This window comes from Rhinolophus sinicus, linkage group LG06 (assembly GCF_036562045.2).
Source record: "Rhinolophus sinicus isolate RSC01 linkage group LG06, ASM3656204v1, whole genome shotgun sequence".
Taxonomy (NCBI): domain Eukaryota; kingdom Metazoa; phylum Chordata; class Mammalia; order Chiroptera; family Rhinolophidae; genus Rhinolophus; species Rhinolophus sinicus.
The window spans coordinates 1,452,940-1,471,219 of record NC_133756.1 but is presented as its reverse complement, the minus strand read 5'-3'; the positions used below and the strand labels follow the sequence as shown (position 1 = coordinate 1,471,219).

The 18,280-nt window shown below is 54.0% G+C and overlaps 1 protein-coding gene across 2 annotated transcripts in view; it reads right to left on the bottom strand.

The window, feature by feature from the left end:
* Positions 1–18,280, bottom strand: part of CASZ1 (castor zinc finger 1) — a 150,150-nt gene that overhangs the window by 107,794 nt on the left and 24,076 nt on the right. For both annotated transcript variants that reach the window (XM_074334061.1, XM_019746785.2), the window contains exon 2: positions 9,515–9,669. The gene's annotated coding sequence lies outside the window, so the exon portion shown is untranslated. The remainder of the gene's footprint in view (positions 1–9,514; positions 9,670–18,280) is intronic.

Genomic DNA, 18,280 nt, shown 5'->3' with positions numbered 1-18,280 from the left:
CGCATCAGGTTTCCTTCCATCAGCATGAGAAGTGGAATTCCTTCGGATGGCTGTTGCTTCCCAGCACCCTTCCCAGCTTGGGAATGGGTTAGGAGAAGTAGTCCAGGCCCCTGGCAGAGGCAGCAGGAGTCCTGCTAATTCATTAGCTCTCCGTCTTCCCTAAGTGCTCACCAGACACAATCAGATGGTCCCAGCGATGTGCCCTCTATCCCCACCCTCCCCTTGGAACTGCACAGAAGCTTCACCTTACGCTCCCCCTCCATCTTTCCCTTCTATATTGCAAAAGCCCAAGGGAGCCCTTTGCCCCCTCAGCCAGGCCTGGGCCCAGACAGCCCCACACAGACAGGCAAGACAAGATCCCCGGACCAGGTTTACGGCAGGGAGAGTTCCAAGTGGGGCCAAAGTTTAGAAAGGGCTCCACCTTCTCTTTTTGCCTTCAGACAATTCATCTAGGGGTCGGGGATTGGGGGAACACAGGCCAACTCTGCCCCATTTCTTGGAAGTGTTAAGAGATAACCCTACATCCAAGAAACACCAACTTATAACCCCAAACACCCAAGGCCTGCCTGGTGCCCCCACCCCAGGAGGGCACCACATAGAAGCTGTTCTAACTAGAAGCAGAAGCTTACTGGGGCCTCTGCAGCCCCATGGACTCCCCCATGGCTCTCTGCTGTCACCTCCGGGTCCTAGGTGGGATGCATGGCAGTGCCCTCCAGGTGGCCAGCCTGTACAGGCACACTCACCTAGGGAGGGGCATCAGATAATAGAGTGGCCCGGTCCCAAGGGCAAGGAGCTTGGGTCCAGCAAGGCTGGAGCCACAGCTGAGAAACCCCAAGAGGTCCGAGGCCCAGGAACCAGGGACGGCTGCAGCCACATGGGTCCTGTTTTGAGGGAGGCTGCACGGTGCCCCGGTGCCAGCACCTGTGTGATGTACCTGTTTCACTTTCCTGGGCATCCGTTTTCCCACTTAAAAATGAACCTGAGCTGGACGGTCGCTGGGAGCTGCTTGCGGCTCGGGGAGTGATCAGCTGACAGCCTGCTTATAGTTGGTCCTCAGTAAACATTACCTGGGAGCATGTCTGCAGTTTTTATCATTTTCATGAGCATCACTCTCTTCGGTTCCAAATATTTTATGAGCCTCCTTTCAGACAAAACTACAAAGTAATAGGGACGACTGGAGTGCTTATAAGCCAAAAAAAAGGCCACATTTCCTAAATTCTTTATGCCCAGAGTCAAAAGTAGTGAGGAGAGGGTGAGGAAGCTTTGCTTAGAAGCTGTGAAGTATCTGGCCAGGTTTTGTGAGCCCCAGCGACCCCGAGCTGCCCACATGTGATCCAAAAGGCACTGGCTTCAGAGTAGCCTGGAGACTGAGGACATGCGACTGGCTCTTCCCGGCCCATTTTGGGGGGATGGTCTTTGGGGTGAAGCATATTTATCTAGGGCAGCAAGGGTTAACGCCGGGGCTGGGAGAGGCCAGGCAGCACGGAGCACTCCCTGTTTATTAATAAGCTATTTATCACCAGCTTTGCTTTTAATGCCATTTGGGCTTAATGTCGTTAATGAAATATAAATACCCACGCTAACGATGTCGGTCAGAGGCAACACGGGCAGCAGACGGCTCGCGAAACAGGGCCAAACCGCCGGGCACGCTGGGGAAGAGGCTGAGAGCTGGGGAAGTGGAAGAGGTTCCCACCAGCTCGGCACCCCCAGCCCCCTTCTGCTCCACCACCAGACGCCCCAGCTGGGCTGGCTGTGCCGGGAAAGGCGGGGAGGAGGGCAGCCTGGGGCTGGGCAAGAGGAGGCCTCCCAGGGCACAGGATGCTGTTAACTCCTAGAGAACAGAGCGGGAGAGCTCCCACCTCGGGGGCAGTGCCCGCCTGGCATCAGGCCCCTTGGCTGCAGGAGGCTGGACGAGCACCAACTGGCCGCAGGCCCCTCTCACTGCCCTGAGCTCCTGACCACTAGGAATGGAGCTGGGGTGAGGGCTCATGAGAGGGAGCAGTAAGGACCCCATCAAATTTTCCAATAAAGACCATTCTCCTGGCCCCTGGAATGACATTTCAGGCAGCTCTGTCCCCCTGGATGGCACACCCTCCCTGAGAAGCTGGCCCGGGGCTACTCGTATGCCCTGTGCATAGGCTTGGAGAGATCAGTAGACAGGGGTTTCTGCTCAGTGCCCAGAGGCCTTAGCGCATGAAGGCAGCCCGGCACAGCAGGCTGTTATCCCCGACCTGCTACCTGAGCTGGCCTGCCCCTTCCACACAGTGGGTCATCCCTGCCACCTCTCCTGGGCTCAGAGCAGATGCCCTTATCGGATGACCACCTGATAGGTTATCAGGCCCGGGAACTTCAGGCCCTCCCCTAGACAACAGCCTCACCTGGGGGAGGCAGCCATGGGACTTGCCCCCAGCCCAGGGGCCACAGACCCTTGGGAGGAAACTTGGACACCACTCATCCATGTGTCCCTTGGGCCCCGCTATAGTAGGCTGGAGACTGGCGAGTGGCTGACCTTTGCTCCACTCTCCTCTCCCTGTACCATGCCAGAGGAGATCACCATGCCCCAGTCCCACCCTGTGTGCCAAGTCCCCAGGCAGCTCCCTAAAGGTTCTGCCTCTTCCAGGGGGACCTCCAAGCTATTCTCGAGAGGGAACCTGCAGCCTCTGGCCCTCCTTGCTCAAGGCTGTCAGAAAATGCAAGACAATCAGCGAAATATGAATTCAGGTAAACTGAAAATACTTTTTTTAGTCGAAGTGTATCCAAATACTTCATGGAACATACTTCTAAAGAATTTTTGCAGTTTATCTGAAATTCAAATTTTATTGGGTGTCCTATATTTTTATTCGCTACATCTGGCAAGCACATCCTGCACCTCAGCAGGTAACACCTGGCAGGTGGGGATGGTTTCTGGTGGGTGAGCAGGGCTGTGAGTGGCAGTGAGAGAGAGCAGAGGTCCCTGCCCACCTCGCACGGAACAGCAGGCTCCTTTCAACAGGCTCTGGTCATAACTGTCCCGCTGCCTGTACTCTTCCCTCCCTGGTCACTTCTGCACTGTCCAACACCGTGGCTCACCTGTGGGGGTCCCCTCTCCCTGCACCCCCCAAAGTCACCTCCATGTCCCCAAGGAGTACAGGGCTCATTTGCTGGGGCTTGGTGGAGCTCAGCTCAGCGGCTAATCCCCTGGGTGGCTCCTGTCAGATTATTAATTAGCTAAAGCGGATCGGTCCTGGAACAACATGCGTTTGGACTTCAGATAAAGCAGGCCAGGGAAGCCGGGCGGGGGGCTGCTTAAAGTGACAAGACCCTGTTTCTGAACTGCTCCCGAGGTGGGGCTGGGGAAGCAGGCAGAGGCTGGGGCAGGGCAGTTTCCAACAGGCCCCTCAGCCCTCCTCTTGCCTGTTTGAGAAGGGGCGGTGGGTGCAGACGGACCTAGATTTGGGCACAAATGGGACCTGTGAGAGGCGGCGTCGGCGGCCGTTGGGTCTTGCTTTTTCATAAAGAGCTTGTGCCTAATCAGATCATGTCACTCAGAACTCTTCAAAAAGCTTCTTATTTCACTCAGGGTAAAAGCCTGAGTTTGAACAATGGTTATGAGCCCTGCAGGATCTGGGGAGCCCCCCACCCGGACACCCTCGACCTCACACGGCCTTTCCCCCACTGGCTCCATGCCCATCCTTGCTGTCCTCCAACACAGCAGGGGCGCGCCTGCCTCTGGGAGCTCACAGGTGCTGTTCCCCCCGATGAGAATGCTCTTCTCCCAGATATTAATTAGGGTGGTTTGCTCCCTCACCTCCTTTTGTCCTTACTCAAATGTCACCATCTCAGTGATGCCTTCCCCGGACGCCACACCTAAAATTAACAAACAATCCACCCACCTCCCCCTGCCACACACACTCCCTCTTCTAGTCTCCAAACCTGCTTTAGTTTTCTCCTGGACATACGACGCCATCTAACATGTATGTTATGTCTTTATCTGATTTTTCATCGGCCTCCCTCCACTCAAATGCAAACTGCACAAGGACAGACACGCTCACGTTGTTTGTTCACCACTACAGTCCCAGTTCCCAGAGTCTCCCAAGAATGCTTGACGAATGGATGAAAATGAAAAATGTATGACCAGAGGTCAGAGGTCAGGATTTGGACCACCACCTCTTCTGGCTCCTCGGCCTGCCCCAGTGGGCTCCCCGGGCACCTACCTCTTCCCCGCTGACCCTATCTGATCCCGCCCTTTCCCAATTCTGCCCACACTAGATGCTACCCCAGTCCTAGTATTTCCCCTAAGGTGCATTTCCAGGCTCTAGGTCTCCCGAGGGAAGTCCTGGGGTGCCCATCTCCATGCCACCCAGACCTCCCCTCCCAGCTGGAACTGCTGCTTTCTCTTCCCGGAAGCAGCATGAGGTGGGATAGAGGGAACACCGGGACTCCCAGCTGCTTTCCTGGCCCAGCTCAGCTACCAGCAAACTCCTGGGTTTGGACTGTTTTGACTTGAGTCAGTGAAGCTGAAATATTGAGTCACAACGGCCCTAAACTTCATTACCAGCTCTTAACACAGATTACTAAGGGAAAAAAGTTGCTTTTAATTGCTTTTCCCCGATTAGCATTTCTGGAGAAGAAACTAGTGATTAATTACACCTTCCCTCCTCTCACCCACCCTGGCCACAGGGGTTCTCCACCCCGCAGGCTACCAGAAGAAGGCTGAGTGTCAGAAAAGGCTCCTGCTCCTGAGGGGCCAAGAAACCAAAGTGGAGAGAAAACCTGGGTGGTGAGTGGAAGGTGAGGAACATGCCCAGGGCTAATTTACTGGGGAACACGCAGAGAACGGTGTGGGCGGCCCAGGTGGGCGGCCATCCAAGGGTCCCCGGGAAGGTGGACTGCAAGGGTCCCCCCACTGTAGCCTCATGTCTCAGGTGTGGCTTCCTCTGAGCGGGAGGACTTTCACCTGGACCAGGTGGACTATACCTGCGTAGATTCTAGAAAGTTGAGAGAAGACAGAAGAGGAGCAGCTTGAAGATCTGTAAGAGAGAAGACTCATTCACAGCCGCTGGGACTCCTCTCGTGTGTGAAACCTGACATTGCTTCTCAGACGCCAACAAGTTCTCCCTGTGGAGGTTCCAAGGTCATGGGGATGGAAGCAGGGCAGACGTGCCTCTCCCCTCGTCCACAAGACATTAACCCTCCCAGAGCCACGGGCCATTGTCCCTTTTGGGGCAACCAAGTCACCAAATGAGGACAGGCCCCTGGGTAGCTCCAGGCAGGGCAGGTGCTGCCAGCCCCTCCCAGCTCCTCTCCCTTTGGGTCTGTGCCTGGTGGAACCCAGGGGCTTCCCGACTATGCTAAGAAGGCAGAAGGCAGCAGAGAGAACTGAAGGAGGAGGCTCAGGGCGGGGGTGTCGGCAACATCAAGCAGAATTCTCACAGATTAGAAACCAGGAGGTGTAATAACTTCCCAAACCATCTCCCCATCACACTTCCGCCCAGCCCAAAGGGGCTGTGACCTTGGAGCCTACTTACCCTCCCAAGCACTGCGTCACCCAGGGGTGGGGAGGACTTGGGCCCCCACTCCCTCGGCCAGCACTGCCCCCTCCTGACCCCTCCCCTCCGCACCCCCACCGGGCAGTGTGCTCTGGAGGAGCCAGCCCCACATCAGATCAAAGCCCTGGAGAACGGAGTTAGAACTGTCCAGTCCAGTTATGAGTGAAGGCCACGATCTAGTGCAGGCCAAGGAGGCAGCAGGCAGAGGAGCCTCCCACACATGCACAGACACACGCCTGCCCACCCAGACACACCCTCCCCCAGGGCTCAGCCCCGTGTTTTGATGCCAGCCAGCAGACACACCCAGGAAGACTGGCTGCCCCCTCCTTGGAGCCAAGCGGAGGCACCAGCTGCACGCTTGGGACGTCCCTGTCACCCCCCCACAAGACGTCACCAGCCTGTTCCCTCCTGTCACACCCCCTGGGGTCAGGCCTCTAGAGCTTTCCTGGAGGGCTGAGCTGGCCCATATGGCTGGGAATATGCTGTCAGCATGGGCAAGTACTCACTGGGGCCCTCGCAACCGACTGTGACAGCTTCACACTTGCTGCAGCCGGGCCTCTGGCTTGCTGTTTGGGTTGTGCAGTGCCCATCGGGGGAGTCGGGGATCGCTAGCTGTTCTAGCCTCACTGGGACTGTCGGCCCCATTTGGCCCAAGCAGATGATACCAGGACCCAGGAGAATGGAGCCTCATGTCAGAGGCCCTAGAAAAAGGGACTGTGGCCCCAGTCAAATCTGATGGGGTACCTATGGCAATTCACACCATGAATTGTGCAAAGACTTTCCACATGGAAAGACTGCTAGAATCCCTGCTCATGAGCTAAGGCTGGAGGTTATGTAGGACCCATGGAATCGAGGAGGTCTTAGACAAACCCATTGCTCAGTTCCGTATGTCCAGGCACAAGGTACAAAGAAGCTCAGCCCTTGAGGACACAGATCACATCTAAAGCCACAGAGAGAGGAACTATGTGAGCTTCTAGGCCTAACCTTAGGCCCCGCACAGAACCTGTGGGGCAAAGGCACAAAACAGGCTTCGGTGCAGAGTCTTAGAGCCAAAAGGACCGTGAGTGTGGAAGAAACCCCTGCTGAAAACAGTGCCAGAGACAAGCAGACCTCTGGCCTTCCAGCCACGTGGTGCTGACCACGAGGGGCCTTGGTCACTAAGAACGCCACTCAAATGAGCTTTCTTAGCAACCAGGATGGTGCTTCTCTCCCTAATCCACAAGATGTTGACCTCTGATAGTCATGGGTCCTTCTTGGCACTGTTGGGGTCGGAGCACGAGAGAGAAGAGATGAAGGGCCACACGTCAGGGGGCCGGGAATGCTGGAGTCCCCCGGGGGCCTTTCCTCCCCCCTGTCAGTCCATTAGCAAGTCCTGTTCACTCTCCCTCTGAACACAGGGGGACTCTACCCTCTTCTCGCCATTTGCGCCTTCTCTTCTCAGCCACAGCCCCTCACTCCAGTGTAGCGGCCTCCCCTCTGGCTTTCTGTTCCTCCCCTGGCCACCCTCCGTCCAGTCTCCCCATGGCAGCCCCAACCATCTTTTTAAAACAAAAATCAGATCATTTTACCTCCCTGCTTAAAACCTTCCAGTGGCTTCTTGTCACCCTAAGCCCTACGTACCCCTCCTCCCCCCACCACCCACCGCCCGGCCACTGGGACCTTGCTGCTCACCAAACGTACTGAGCTCATCCCACCTCAGCACCTCTAGACTAGCTGCTCTCTCTTTGTGGAACGTTCTTCCGCCTGCCCTTCGGATGGTTGTCTGCTTCCTATCCTTCGATCTCCGCTAACTGTCACCCCCTGAAAGAGGCCTCCACTGACTGCCCACTCCCCTCCCACCACCCCATCCTACGTCCATTCTGCACTAATGGTTTCCTTGTTCTTTTGTGGGTTTGTTTATTGTCTGTTTGCCCAACCAGAACTCCAGGAGAGCCAGGGCTGTCTTGTCCACTCTGTCCCCAGGGACTGGCAGACCCCAGGCCCTCCGTTACTGAAGAACAAATATAACCAAATCCTCCACGGCAGAGCCAGAAATGGGGAGAATCTGAGCTAGACAGGATCAGGCCTATGGACCAGGCCCAGGCACGGACTTGCCCCCTCGCCCACACTCTGGCGTCATGAAGCAGGACACCTCTGAGACAATGGGTCGCCCTTGCCACAGAGGGCCCCAGCCTGAGGCCAGACCCAGTGCCTGGAGAGGGCTGGGTGAGCGAGGAGGGGCTCAGCCATGACAGTCCCTTTCGGAGCCCTCAGAGTTCCCAAGCTTCATTATGAAGCTGGCTAACGCCAGGATGCAGGAGTCCCACAGGGATTTGTGGAGCCCAAACCCTATGGCAGGTGCAAATCCCAGCTGGCATGGCCCCTGGGAGTCAGCACTGAGTGGAAACTTCAGAAAGGGAAAAACTAATGGGCATATTTTGCCAAGGGAACGAAGAAAACAAAAAGCCTGCCACTGAGAACAGAACAGGTAAGCGTCCCCCTTCGACGGGGATGCCACAGGCACTTTGGCAACCTGCTCACATGCAGGGCACAGCAGGGCTGGGGAGCCCCTCATCCAGAGGCACGAAGACGCGTGGGCCTGCCGTCCCAGGACCCATGCTCATCAAAGAAGCAGAGGCGGACAAGAAGAACCCAGGAAGGAGTGGAGACTGCAGGTGCCGGTGCCGAAACCCAGCAAGACAGCTATGCTGCCAGCTGTCTCCACGGCCCCACCACCACCAGAGATGTCGGCAGTGTCAGCGTGGACAGACCAGTTCCTGGAGTGTGACCGCATTCTGGACACCAGGAAGAAGAGTCTTAGCCACATGGGTGCCCCACAACAGCAAGAAAAGGCCACATTTACATCCGCTTTGCAAATTCCTGGGCTGTGTCTAAGGCTTCTGCTAGTCTCTGAGGTGGCATGGCCTGAAATGAAGCTGGCCTACAGCTTTGGGGAACTCTCAAACCCTAGTGGGCACCAAGACATCCGTCTCTGCAAGTGCCTTCTACCTGCAAGTTCAAAGTCCAGAGTTGCAGAGCCTGGCCATGAAGGGAGGGGCGGGACGTGCCTGCTCGTGGTGCCCATGGAGAGGGAGACAACAGGAGCGTGACGCTGGGCCGCTGAGTCCTCTCTGGGACACACCGGAGGAACGGCCCCCAGCCCTGCCCTCCAGCCACTCGCTAGGCCCCCCGCCTCAACCCCTGCTCGAGGACTTGTCCCTCAACTCTACCAACATACAACCCCTCTAGGCCGGTTCCCTTGGGATCCTAAGAGAACACTGAACAATGGCCAATATGTGATAAGTCACCTGCCACAGGTGAACCCTCTACCCCCAAAACCACGTTTGATACCTGCAGGGAAATACATGACAGTACCATCCCCTTGGACTACTCATCGCTGGCATATGTGACCTGCCTTAGGTAAGGGGTGATTTCTGAACCTGGATCAAAAGACACCTGTGGCTTCTCCTCTAAGGCGGGTCCCACCTGCGCTGGAGGCCCACCTGAGAGAGCCCCAACAAGTACACATGCGCTCAGAGCAGGATAGCAGTGACTGGACATGCAGAGAGGCTGGACCTACCGTTCACAGAGATGGCGAAATGGCCTGATGCTTTGCTCCAGGAGTGGTGTCTGCTAGGGCACAGGCCTCACCTGGAATACCTGTACACTGAGGGCACCATTCAGTGCCATACAGTGAGTGGTAATGCTGGCAGGATTCTTAAAGATCAGTTATTCCAATCTCTTTATTTTATGGGCAGGGAACCGAGATCCAAAGGGAGGAAGCAGTGCGTCGACAGCAAAGCCAAGGCCAGTATGCAGGTGTCCTGCTTCTAGGTCAGGGCTCTTTTCTGAATCCTACATTTTTCTCACTTTCACCTAGGGAGCCTGAGCTACCACCATCCAGCTCAGAACCCACTGAGAAAGGCCTGGGCAGGCCCTTCCCTAAGGAGGAACCCGCCAACACAACCCCACCCCCACTTCCCAGGGACATATTGGGAATAAGCTACCTTTGCAGCCCAAGAGGCTGGGGTCCGAAGTCCATTCCAAAGCACACCACTGGAGCTGCAGGACCCCCTTCTACAGGAGGGGCTGACGGCTGTGGCAGCTGCAAGGGCAGATGGGATGGAGAGGGCTTTGCCTTTAGCCAGCAATGCCTGTTTGCCTATCAAAAGGAGAAAGGAAAACGGATTGTTAGGCTACAATGGAGACCCACAGAGCTGCTACAGAGAGAAGGGCCACAGAGGGTACGGTTCTGATGCCTTGTGCAGTAACCAGCCAGCAAGGTAAGAGCTTCTCGGACCTGCCTGTCCGTCAGCAGAGGGCATGGCTGTGGTGCATGCCATTCTTGACCCTACGACCAATGCACCCTTTGCACAACTATTAGCCAATTGCTATGCAGCTGTTGCACCTAACAAAAGAATCAAACGTAGAAACAATGATAGACCAATCAGGTGCTACCCCAGGTAACAACAGAGTGGTCACACCCAAGGCTCCCTCGGCACCAGGGGTGAAAGGTCAGCCTGACAGTGGATCAAGCCAACAGTGGAAACCAGATCAGACCCACACAACTGAATCAACCCTTGGGCTCCCCAACCTCCCACTCCCTCCAGCGTTTGCCTTGGTCAGCTCCCAGCTGCTCCTACGACCCCCACCCCCACCCCGATGGCCGTATGGGAGTCTCTAAAAATGGAATCCACAGGTGTCTCTGCAGCTACCCAGGATGGTGACTTGGGCTTCTTCTCTTTCCCTTTCCCCCTCTCCTCTGGTATTCTGCCATTTCACCCCGTAAAAAAGAAAACAGGGTGTGTGCACATACCCTGAAAGGGGGCTGTTGAGATTCATTTGTTATAGGTGTTGGTGGGCCAAAAAAAAGTGGCCAAAGAAAGTTGGTGCCCTGCTACCGGCAACCTTTGTGTCAATTTAAGCAAATATTGTGGTGTTTCCATGGTGATTCCTGTTTTGAATATCCACTACACTCACTTTTTAAAGGGCTTTTCCTGTTTGCGTTTCAACTTCAAACCTGTAAATATTTTCAGCCTTTTTAGAAAAATTAGCCCATGTGCGTGCAAACACAAACACACTACTAACCTCAGTGCACAGCCTCCCAGACCCGGAGGTCTAGCTGCATAGATGTGACAGTAGGGTGCAGGAACCCAGAGGGGGCTCTCTCTCCGCTCCCCCACCCACCCTGCATAAAGGGCTGGCATCAGGGAGGGTAGTGGCTGAAATTCCGGTCCTTTCCTTCCCCCTCGGCTGGGGGATTGCAGCATCCACAGGGCCTGAGTGTTCCCAAAGCGTGTGAGTGGGCTCGGCCCTGACTCTACAGTATGGCATGGTGTGGGCAGCTGCCCAGCAGGTTCTCCAACTTGGCCCAGCCCTGGGATACCCCGGGGCCTCCCTGGAGTGCACGAAGCCCTCCTCTCCTGCCTCCCAAGGTTGGGCCACGCATGGAAGGGGAAGCTGGTGCTTTGAAGGCAGGGCTTCCAGCATCAGCTCTACCCTACCTCTGCTCTGGCAATGCCACTGAGACCAGCTCCCTGGGGGAAGCCTTCAGGCAGGGCCGGTGACAGGGGTCCCAGGCTTGGATCAGCCTAGCTCCCACCCCACCCTTCAGCAGATACAGGGTTAACAGCAGGTTTCCTGGTTCCCATGTTCCCATGGATTCCCGCCAGGCCCCTAATGTGAGTTTCGTGTGATTTGGGGGAAGTGGATTTCCTTTGTTTTCCAGTTTGGGAATATTTTTTTCTTTAAAAAAGAGGAAAAAACACTTTAATGGGAACTTCAGGGCCACTGGGAGACTCACTCCTCTGGGCTCTGACACTCCCCTGCTTGTTGGTCCGGAATCCCCCAAAGCCCTGGGCAGCCCACCCACCAACCAAACACCTCTGAGCTAGAGGAAGGGGTGCCTTGGACCCCCTACAGCTCCCCACCCCCAGAACACTCTTCTGCTGGGGGGGGGCTCTATTCCAATACCCATCAGGATGACCCCTGCCCCACCTGAGAGCCCGCATCTCACCCAGGCGGCCAACACTCCCCCTTTCCAGGCATACACATTTCCCCGGAGAAAAGGTCAAGAGAAACACTCCCACCACCCTGACTCCTGGCAAGCAACACGAGAGGCCGGAGTCTGACCACACATGAATGGTGAACGTGCATGATGGATACCAGGGTCTTACATCCTGGCTCAGAAGGGGGTTCTCGTCACAGGGGAAGAGGGTGTTCCGAGTTCCAGCAAGGCCCTCATCTGGCCTCCTCCAGCTGAGGGAGAGGCATGTCCAGGGCAGAGGGAGCTTCTCAGCTTTGGCAGCAAGAGCCACTGAATCAAGGGTGTGGCCAGACCTCCTCCTCCTCCTCAGTCTTCCCCATTCCTGCCATCCTCCAGCCCTGCCAGGGTGTGGCCTCGCTCAGGGACTGTCCCCTACCAAGTGGCCTGACCCATTTACCAAACCAGGGCACAGGCCCCGGGGCCTGCCGTAGAAGGGGCCCTCCCACGGCACAGGCCCCGGGGCCATGGCAGCAGCAGGAATCCCGGTCAGGAGGTGTTGAGCCCAGAGGATGGAGCTCTCTGGCCAGCAGCTCCGGGTGAAGGCGTGAGAGCCATGTGTAGTGACAGAAATAACACTGGGCTGAGAACCAGAAGACATGGCACTGAGTCCCAGTTCTGCCACTTAACTCGCCGTGAGCCCTTGGACAAGCCATCTCCTCTCCCTGGGGCCCAGTTTACTCACTGGTCAACTGAAGATAGCGCTGGCTTCCCTCCTACCTAGCAGCTGGGGTGGGTGAGCAACAACTAGACGTGAAAGGTGTTAACAGTGCTCCGGAAATGTTCTCCATCACCCTCTTCTTCCATCTCTTCAAGGTCACCTTCCCGAATCTACCCCAAGCAGGCCCATATGCCCCTCTACTCGGCTCCTCGTACAGCCTTCACTGTGGCGTTTAAATCCGTACCAGACGAAAGTCATTTGTTCACGAGTCTGTCACCACCACTGGGTTTTTAACTCCTCAAGGGCAGAGACCAGGTCGTAATTATCTGTGCGTCCCCAGCATTTAGCACAACAGCTGGCCCACAGTGGGCAGCGTGAGTGTTTACGGAACTGAACTAGTGGTCCCTGATTTCACGTCAGAATCAGATGGGCCCAGCAGCTTCATCCCTCTCTGAGGACAGAATACTTCGCGGTGACTTTCACGCTCCGTTCTGTTTAGTTCCCCTAATCCCCGACCTGTATCTTGGTCTCTCCCGCCTCCTCCATTAGCACTAGGAATTAATAACCCTCAGGTTCAAGGGGACGGCTTGGTTACCTGATCCTCCTCCAAACTCCAGTAAGAACTGACCAAGCACCTACTATGTGCCAGGACGCATGCTGGGAGGAGAGGGCACACTGGAGGAGTGGGTTTCACCCTTTGCCGATAGGCCTGTGTGAGAACTAACTGATGACTCCTATTCTACAAACACCATGCTAAGTGCTGTCCACACGTGATGGCACCAAATCTCTACAACACAGGGGAGGAAGGATTATGGCCCCTGTGGACAGGTTAGGAAGGGCAGGCACAGAGATATGACAGATTAGGAAGAGCCAAAAGTCACAGCTCACAAGTGCCGCAGCCAGGGCTGGACTCAGGGCTGACAGACTCCAAGGCCCAACTCACTTCAAAGTTCCTCTTCGTCCCCACCCAGGATCTCAGCACCCACCCACACCTAATGCTACTGCCCCTTCCGAATTTCAGTTCTGCCCTCCAAACGGGTCTCCATCAAATCCCAGAGCCACCAGAAAGCACCTGAGATCACAACGAGAGGGAAGGCAGAGGCCATGCTCAGCTGCTGCCTTCTAGGTGGGCTCTAAGTGCAGGAAGGTGAGACCTACAGTGACACACCTGGTGAGCAGGAGAACCCCTGAACCTACCTGGTAAATGGGGTCCAGGCTGTGGGCATGGCCTCTTGGAGGAGGGAGGGGCTGAGCCACCCTACACTACCTGTCACCTGACGCATGGGGACAAGAAGGCCACCCAGGAGAGGGCCGCTCTAAGTCAGGAGATCTTGAGGGGAAGGGACAACTTCTATTTCTTCTCTCCAGACAAGGGGCAAGCTAAGGGGCTTTATTTATCCCGGGTGGGGTGGGGGGACAGACTGATGCTGCCTGCCCCACACAGGGACCTGCTCCTGCAACGAGCATCTGCCTCGGGATTAAGAAGCAAGGCCTCAGGAACCCCTGCTTTTCACCTGGGTGAATGTGAGTGGGGAGCACCCATCACCTCCCCAAAGTTGGGAAGACACTGGGAGGAGATGGTGGGAGAAGATCCACATCGAGAGGACAAAGGGGTGGAAGATGAGGCCGGGGGTGGGGAGAGGACAGATCCCTAATGAGCAGATTTCATAAACCACCCGGAGTGAAAACAGAAACACAGACGTGCACATTGCCCAACTCCAGGGCTGTATGGAAAAGGAAAAAAAAACACAATAAAAAAATCCACATCTTAATACAGAAATCCTACATGATGTGTTGTGGCACGAAAGTGTTTTTCACTGCATTTTTCATCTGTGATCTCACACAGCCTACGACGGGTACGCCCAACGCAGTAGGTATTTGATGGTAGGTACACAAACAGAGCAAACACATACACAATTAACCAAAACAAGGGCAGCAAATATTCCAAATGGTCCATGCTGGCATCTCATGGCTTCAGGTGGCCTCTGGAAATGGCTATGTTGGCTCCGCGAATGGGGCCCTTTAGAACACTGAGGGAGAAAAAATGGGGCAAGAACACAGCTCAAATGGAAGGAAACACATTCTGAATCCTCAGCACTCCACAAGAAGAACCCCCGGCCAGCTGGTTCTGTGGCCTTTCTGCACTTAAGGGGCTGTCCTGCTGCTGGCGGGGCACTCACAGGGGACCCACACATCCCAGAGGCCCTTTGTGTGTCACTCACCCCACAGTTACTATCTGTCTCCTTTTTGTTCCACCCCTCCCCCTTTTTAATTGTTGGATGAGTTTACAGAGCTGTGTGCCAAAAACAATCAACTCTAGGGAACAGAGTTATACAAAAAAGGGCGTGGCGCCAGAGGGAGACGATATCCATGGAAACCACCACCTTTTCACAGCAGCCTAGGTGAAGCCAGGGTGAGGGGGTGGGCTGGGTGTGGGGAGACACGCTCCACTAGAACAGGGCCCCAGAAAATGCTGGGGTCACTGAACCTGAGGGAGCCACAAAGGGTGTGGAAGGTCAGGAAGTGGAGTCAGCCGGAGACCCCCACAAGGGCAGGACTGTTGGACCGTGCACGAGCACAGACACGGGTACACACACACACACACACACACACACACACACACACACACGCCATCCCACCAGATCACTGGGACAGCCTAACCTTGTGGTCTAGTGTACAAGCTTCGGAGCCAGACTGCCAGGTATGAATCCTGGCTCTGCCATTTACAAGCTGTGTGACCCCGGGCAAATGACTTTAACCTCTCCATGCCTCAGTTTCCCCATCCTTAAAATGGAGATAATAACAAATCAAAAGACAAAATAAACAGAAGGAGAGGGAGGTTTCCAGACTCTGCCACAGTAGAGGAAAATAACCGTTGGTATTTATTAAATATAAGGATTTTAATACATTAAAGCATGTCATCACCACAAGAACCCAAAGTATAGGTTATTATCTCAACTGGATAGTTGAGGAACTAAGACTCAGAGAGGGATGGGACCCACCCAAGGTCACACACTTGGAAGTGATTTGAACCCAGGCCTGTCTGACAATTCGCATTATACCGCTCACTATACCGCTTGGGGAGGACAGGGAGAGGGCGAGGGTGGGGGGAAAGCAAGGGAGGGAAGGGCTTTCGGGAGGTTCTCTTCCCAGACTGGATGTATTAGGTTGGTGCAAAAGTAATCGTGGTTTTTGCAATTATTTTTAACCTTTTAAACCGCAATTACTTTTGCACCAACCTAATAGATGCACAGCGGCACCCAGACACATTATCCCCAAGCTTACAAAGGAAAACGGAAATCCCCCATGCCAGCGACAACAGATGGAAGGAGCCAGGAGCAGGGAAAAGCTGAGGGGGCCAAAAGGCCCAGGTGGCCACATTCCTCAGTAGTTCCTGTCCCGGTTCTGACCCCAGGAGACCAATGAAGCCCTCTGACCCTTCCCTCTGCCCAGGCAGGCATCTCCAGAATCAGGAGTTCCTGGAGGGAAAACAGCAGATCTTGGGTCCCACCTCCCAGCCACAGAGGCCCAAAGCCTGGGAAAAGTCCTATTTCTGGGTCAGAATCCTGTGAATGACCCAGCTAGCTGCCTTTCCAGAACCTAGGCAGTTCCCTGGAGGGGATAAAGACAGGGGAGCATAAGGGAGCTATGGCCCCCTATTGCACAGGCCTCCCCTATTGCAAGGCCAGGCCCAGGGAGGCCCAGGGAGGCCTGGGAGGCTGAGAGCTGGAGTCACAGGCTACCTGCCCTGAGTAGTCCGATCTTCACCCTGCTCAGAGATGGAGCCCACGCAGGCTTGGTGGCTCAGCCCTTTCTGCCATCGACCACCCCAACTCATTCAGATATTTCCTCTCTCACTTGCTTTTTTTAAAAAAATTTAATGTTCTCTATAATTCATCCATCCCAGAAGATAATCGATAGAGCCCGTAATGAAAATCTGAGCCATATTTTATGATCCGCTGCGAGCAGAAAGGGCCACATCAGCAGGTCCGGTTTCGGCTCGCCCTATCTGTCTTGCCCACTGCCCCGGGGATTATTTCCCCAGTCAGTCCTGCCCACAGCCCCCCGCCTAGAGCTTTGCCCTCAGCCAGGGAGGACTACCCAGCTGGCGAGGAGCCTGGGGCCACCACCCTGGTACCCCGATGCTCACTCCGCCAACCTCAGTCAGAAGGATGGTCACCTGCCATTGCAGTTTTCCTGGAGCTGCCCCCCAACCTGGGACCCCAGCACCACTGCCCTGGAATCTCACACTGTCTTCAGTCAGAGCCCTTCTGGAAGCCTGAAGACCCTCACAGGTCTCTGGAGACAGGCCAGCCCCCCACCATGGCACTCACTCCCCACCAAGAAAGGCCACTCGTTCCCTAGGGGCTCCCTGGGGGGGAGGGTTCCGAAGTATACCGGGACCCTCGGGTCAGTGGAGAGTGGGTCATCACTCTCATTTTTACTACCTCAGCTATGTCCCTCTTCTTCCTGGTCTCCGTCCTATGAGGAGAAGGGTACAGAGGAGGCAGGCTGAGGGGATGCACTAGGGACTAAGGGGGGCAGCCCCCTCCTGTTCTGCCAGGGCCGACTCAGGGGGAAAAGCACAACCCCCGCTCCTTGCCCTGGCACCACCACTTGCCAATCAGCAGGCAAGGCCCTGCTCCTCCCAGAATCCCTTGTTACCTGGAACCAATCAGAGAGTGCCACAGTGCCAGTGCTGAGAAGAGCAACCCCAGTGGGCCCATTCAGAGGCCAGAGGATGCTCCAACATCCCAGTAACAAAGACTCAAACCAATAAGAAGCGTGATTCAGCCCCATCATGGACTACTATGCAGCCATGAACAGATATTCACAGAAAGCAAGAAATGAACATATTTTGCAGTGTATAATGTGCACCCCGTTTTTGGCCCAAACCTTTTTAGGGAAAAAAAGTCTTTCATTTTAATTTTTTAATTCAAATTTTTATTTGTTTACATTTAGGTACTTGTTTTTATATTATAAAGGAATCTTAGCATTTTTTTTTTTTTAACATATTATGGTACAAGAAATTTTATGTAACAAATAATCACAAAACACAAGAACAGATAGATACAAAGTACAAGAAATTTTTTGTACTGGTAACAAATTTATGATATTTATGCATCATAGAAGACCAAGAACTCTTTGTTGTTGCAAGTTCATGGTAAGTTCAACAAAACCGATTATAGTATTCCAGGGTATTGTCTTGCATACGGATACTGTTATTGATTTCTAGAGTTACACTTTTAACTCATAAGTATAAATAAAAGAATTAAAAACATTTACATAGATATGGAATTAGTACTATGTGTAATGTACATCCTTATTTTTCACTCATTAATTTGGGCCAAAAAAGGGGTGCATTATATACGGCAAAATACGGTAACAAGTAAAAAAACTCAGATGACTCCATTGTTTAGAATGCCATCCAATCGGAATCTTGGTACGATCCAGTATGGCAGCCACTGGCCATATGTGGCTATTGGGCATTTGAAATGTGGGGGGTGTGACTATGGAACTGAATTTTTTATTTTATTTAATTTTGGTTAATTTAAGTTTAAATAGCCACATGTGAATAAAGGCTACTATACTGGACAGCACAGGGTTAGATCACTTCATTGATATAAAAAAAAAATCTTAACAAAAAGTTTTAAAGCGTATCATCTCAAGGCAGTGGCATAATCACTATTAACTACAACAACAGAAATAGTTAATGTTTAAGGGCATTGTGTGCCAGGCTCTGTGCTCAGTATTTTATGTGGCTCATCACATTGAATTCTGACCACCCTCTAAGATCATTATCCCCACTTCATAGATGAGGAAACTGAGGTTCAGCAATTTTAAGTGACTCACCCAAAGTCACACCACTGGGTGGCAAAGCTGGGGCACAAACCCAGGTCTCTCTGTTCCCCTAAACCCATACTTTTAAAAACTACACTACATATTTTTAAATGATTTCCTTCACACTGTTTTGTATTTTTCCAATGAGCCACAAGCATGAGTTATAATCAGGGAGAAAATGTATTTTCGAGACCATCTTCGAGCTGGGGTCTCCAGCTTTTGGATGGG